Here is a 6,000-nt window from a genome sequence, read left to right on the forward strand (position 1 = left end):
CAAGCTGTGTCAGACTGTGTGTCCATGATGAGTGTGTATTTGTGTATGTCAGTGTGTTTGTGTGTCAGACTGTGTGCCAATGATGAGTGTGTTTGTATGTCAGATTGTCAATGATGAGTGTGTGTTTGTGTGTGTCAGTGTGTTTGTGTGTCAGGCTGTCTCAATGATGATGCATTGTGTTTTGATATGTTGGTGTCATTTTGTCAGTGTCAATGAGATTGTGTTTTTGTGTCCGTGTGTCTTTAAAACATCAAGTTTCAATAAATTAAATAAATATGTATATACAATGGTATATTAAAATAAGTGTAACATTTGTGTGTATCTATTATAAGCATATATTTATATGTATATATTTTATGCTTATAATATATACACAAATATTAATATAATACACATACATTTGAGGAACACTCCAACGTTAAAAGCCGATATTTGAATCGCCTGAACCGGCCATGCGGCCTAAACCAGAGCGGAGCCTGAAGCCTGGGGGAGGCGGCGATAATCGCTATATATAAGTGCACTTAGGGAATGTGGGGCCCGGGACTCCCAGAGCAGTCTGGGCCCCCCAGAACCACCTGGCCCATGACAACTGTCATGGTTCTCATGCCGTGATGGTGACCCTGCTCAAAGACCAGGGACCCGGTTACAGCAGAGCTGCTCAAAAGTATGTTGGCAGACCTGCATCATCAAGATTACACTGCTTGAGGCCACCATGAGCACCCATTACACCAGACTAACAGCAGTGGAATAAAAAGTGGCTGAGCAACATTGCCAACAACTCCCCACCAAGGATAGAGAGGACACATTGGAGGACCAAAACTCAGGTGAATTTCTCAATCTGTGGGCCTCACTGATCTACCCCACTTCATCAGATGCTTGCTAGCTGTCCTGCTGCCACCCAAACAATCGGAAACTGTGAGGCTGGAGGTTCACATTTTTTTATTTAATTTTTTTATTTATTTATTTATTTAATTTATATTAGTGTTTAGTGTTTACAATCTTAGAAATGTACGGATCGAAACACGATCTACTTGGCTAGCAAATCCTAGCTGGACAAATACCTAAACACCCAGATATTACATGGTTCATAGGGTCACTATAATAACAGACTTAAGACAACACAGGAGACCCGAGTCACAGATGTTAGACAATGAGCTAAATAAGAAGAATGTATTAATATTTATAATTAGCCAAAACTGTTTTTGATGTCTCAATTCTTTATGACACTATGCCAGTACTGCGGAATATGTTGGTGCTTTATAAATACCAGTAATAAATAAATATGTAACACTTTACATGTGAAACTATGTACTATTTTGGAAATAATATTCCTGTCGGTACCCACTGACATTGTTTTATTGCAATGTGAACATCCAAGTGTGTATCATTTAAACTGGACGACCGTGAGTACAATAATCTTCAAGTTTCAAAAAATAATAAAACTAAGCTCTGCCACTTCCTTTATATTTTTTTACTCCACAGACATAATAATCTAATTTTGTCAACATAGAATTGTCATTGCAAAAATGGATGATATTGGGTAGCCCAGTAATTGCCAAACTTTTTAGGTTCAAGGCACCCGTAATATTTAATTTCTTTTCCCAAGGCACCCCAAGTCAAAATTTCTAGGTTGTGGATCTGTACAGCGCTGCAGCATTTACTGGCGCTATAGTGCAATGTACAGTGTTGGTGTTTGAAGAGGTACTTATACATAGTTTTAGTGTTTTAATATAGGTTTGTATTTGTATGTAATGTTTGTGTTTGATTGCAGGGTTGTGTTTGAATTTAATGTTCACTTTTAAATGTGGATGTACATTTGTGTTAAGTATTTGTCATTAAGTGAAAGGGTGTGTTTGTATATCCTTTTAGAGTTTGAATGCATGGGTATGTTTGTATGTAATATTTGTGTAAGATTGCAGAAGTGTGTTTGTATGTTGTGTTGGTGTATGACGGCTTGGATGTATGCACATACACTACCACATACATACATACAAACATATACAGATATACATACACACAAATTCATATAGACACCGACACATACACACACCTTAACACACACATACACCGACACATACACACACACACACCCTGACACACACAAACATTGATACATGCACACACCATGATACAAGTACACACACTGACATAAAAACACACACAATGACACACAGATGCTCATATCCTGACACAACCTAACACACAGAAATGCACAACCTGACACACACACACAGATGCACACACTCATAAATACACACATACATACACACACTCATACATACACACTCATACATACACACACTCATACAAGCACACACACACTCATACATACACACACACACACAGCCGCGCATACATACATACACACACTCATACATACATACGCACACACTCATACATACACACATATACACACACTCATACCCCCCACACATACACACTCATACATACACACACTCACACACTCATACATACACACACACACACACATACATACACACACACACACACACTTATACATGCACACTCATACATATACACACACACAGACACTCATACACAGGGCCAGCACTTCTTTTAGGCGACTTAGGCAGTCGCCTAGGGCGCCCCTTAGGAAGGGGCACTGCCAGGAGCGCCAGCCCCCCTCATGCTGCAGCCTCCTGAGCACTCTGTAGAAAACCTCTGGTGGCTGCAGCACTGCCAGGGAGGGCGCGTCCATGAGTGTGCAACGGCCCGGGGGTGCAAGATATAAGGGATCAGCAGGAGGGAAGCGCACATCGCTCCCTCCTGCCTGTCCCTCAGTATAGCGTGGCCGTGCTCCGCTACTTCCTGTCAGTCTTGCCCAGGTACAGGAAACAGAAACACCTGTACCGTGGACAGGAAACACAGGGTAGGAGGGGGGGGGTGAGGAGAACGGAGGGAGAGACCACTGAGGGAGGGGGGGGTAGTGGAGAGACAACCATGGGATTGGGAGCTGGGGGGGGGAGACCACTAAGGGAGGGAAGGGTGAGGAGAGACCACTAAGGGAAGGAGAGGGTGGGGGTGAGGAGAGATCACTAAGGGAGGGGGGTGAGGAGAGACCACTATGGGAGGGAGGGGGGAGGTGACGAGAGGCCACTAAGGGAGGGAGGGGGTGGAGGAGAGACCAGTAGGGGAGGGGGGGAGAGGTGACGAGAGACCACTAAGGGAGGGAGGGGGGTGGAGGAGAGACCACTAGGGAAGGGGCGGTAGCATTGTAACAAAGCTGTGTGATACAAAAAGTGAATACAAATACAGAAAGATAAGTCCTGCGCTCACTCCCTTCATTCCTGGGTGGCAACAATGACTACAATACACATCAGCCCCAATTTATAGTAAAAACCAAAGAAAAACCGTTACCTGCGCTCTCTCCTTAATCCCTATGCATATTTAAACAAATGGAGGTAATTTAGTTACTCCAATTGCCATTGCAGGGAATGCCCGCCTGCCAACGTCAAGGCAGACCCCCCTAAGTGGGTCCTAACACTGCCCCTTCAGCTTGCTTCCTTGAGCTTTTGGCAAAAATGTCTCAAATGAGACAGAGGGGTATTTTTTATATACACCCCTATATATTTATTAACCCTTAATAGTGAACAAATGGGATGGGCGGCAGCATTGTAACAAAGCTGTGTGATACAAAAAGTGAATACAAATACAGAAAGATAAGTCCTGCGCTCACTCCCTTCATTCCAGGGCGGCAGCAATGACTGCAATACACATCAGCCCCAATATATAGTAAAAACCAAAGAAAAACAAGTTACCTGCGCTCTCTCCTTAATCCCTATGTATATTTAAACAAATGTAGGTCATTTAGTTACTCCAATGGCCATTGGAGGGAATGCCCGCCTGCCAACGTCAAGGCATAGTATCACAGAATAGTATCACACCTAGAACTTAGGATAACGTCTAACGTTTAAATAACCCTCTTGCAGATCTGATTGGCCGTACCTAGCCTTTGACCACAAAACATGCGTGTGCGTCTTTTGAGTGATGTCACCAGTTTTTAGTGTCTTTACCGTGGATGGACTTGGGGCTATATAATAGTGTGGGTCCGAAGCGGCCGGCCTCCACCGGCATGTCGCAAAAGCCAGGCATTATTAATTCTTAATCTTAGGAAGGTAATTATCTCCATGTTTGTCACATGGAGAAGGATACGTGACACATACTCACCGTCAGGCCCTGGGGGCCCAGACCTTGAGTTGTGCAAGGGGCAAAAAAAAAACGCTTCACGTTCCCCCAGAACATTGACTTTTGCCACCAGAGGGCCTGTTCTACACCAGACTGCAGCCAGAGCCCATCATCATCCTCATCTGGTTGTAAGTAGGCAATCTAGTATATTATTTGTGGCACTAATCTCTAATTTACCACACATTAAAGGGACACTATAGTCCCCAGAACCACTGCAGCTTAATGAAGTGGTTCTGGTATGCAAATAAGTGAAAAGTATACCCTTTGCCTCTAGAAAAATACACAAATAAAACGTCAATAAAATTACTCATGTAATAAATGCAACAGACTAAATAATAAAGTCCAATAATAGTCTGTGTAGGTCCCTTTGTTCCCGATGTTTTCTGGTGTTACTCCATGATCAAATAAAATATGAAAATGCAAAGAAAAAAAGGGGGTAAATTAGTGATACACTATTTCACTACAAAAAGGGAATCCTTTGTACAAATAAAAATATTAATAAATTGACTTTATTTGAATCTTAGCTGGAAGCTAAGTATCAGTGTAAAAAACTTCACATAAATTAAAATTGGAATTAAAACAAACTCCAGATATCTTTAAATGAATAATAGTAGGGCTTCGTTACGGTATGCCTACTAGTTAGTACAGAAAGTGCTGGGTGCAGACCTTATGCTGTTCTCGGCGTCCCGAAATCAGCAGTTCAGATGTTGGTTTGCTGGTAACAGTGAAGGTGAATGCTCCCCAGGCGCTGGCTTTCTGTGATGTGAGTTGTGTCCCTCCAAACGCGTTTCTCCGTTCCAACGGCTTTATCAATGGATGCGGACTTTTCAGGTAAATGCCGCTTTTATAGCGGACTCTGATTTTCATTTAACACTTAATCAAAAACGATGTTTCAAACTTCTGGAATTCCATAACATTCATTAATAATACAATGTGAATAGTCTAACACATATTTTCAAATTCTTATTTGCGATCATGCTCACAATGTTACATTTTTGTTATTATGTGTCGCCATGGTTACTCCCGCTGGATACAAATTCAAACGTAACTGTCTTTCTTTTAACTTTCAATATATGGACATAATTCACAGGGCATTTCTACAATATACAGTCATGTATCGGTACACTTTTTATTGTTAGTGCTTTCTAACCAAGGGAGTAATACCAGTGCACTAAAAATTAAATGTATAAAAATAAATGTATTTAAAAATAAATGTATTAAAAAATGTATTAAAAAATGGTATTCACAATCCGATGTTTTGCAGTGAGTACTATACAAGTAGGTATAACTCTCTACCAATTGCTAATATTGATTCACAACAATATAGATCCATAAAATATGCTCAACAATAAAATAATAATCATAAAAATAATATGAAAAAAAGAAGTAGTTTACTAGATACAATTACGAATCTATGTTCTCTGATTTAAAGGTGTATACATATTGGAAAGTTGTGTTTTGTCACTGGAATGCAGAATGGGGTTATAAAGTGAGATCACCTATCACATAGGGAATCTAACAGTTTATTAAACTAAAGATCATGGAAAATAGATAGAGCTATGCCATAATTAATGCAAAAGAATAAATTGCATGAGGGGAGATAAGTATGATGTTGTACCTCTTAATTATATATTATTATTGTACTCCTATGAGGCACTATCATTATTATTATGATTCGAGATAAATACTATTATGGATCAGTGAGTGACCGAATTACTATTCTTTAGGAAGTGATAGGTTATTATCTATCGCTATTTATCCTAAAAAATGGCATAATTCAAATTCTGCATTCAA

This window comes from Pelobates fuscus, chromosome 10, assembly GCF_036172605.1.
Source record: "Pelobates fuscus isolate aPelFus1 chromosome 10, aPelFus1.pri, whole genome shotgun sequence".
NCBI classification, from domain to species: domain Eukaryota; kingdom Metazoa; phylum Chordata; class Amphibia; order Anura; family Pelobatidae; genus Pelobates; species Pelobates fuscus.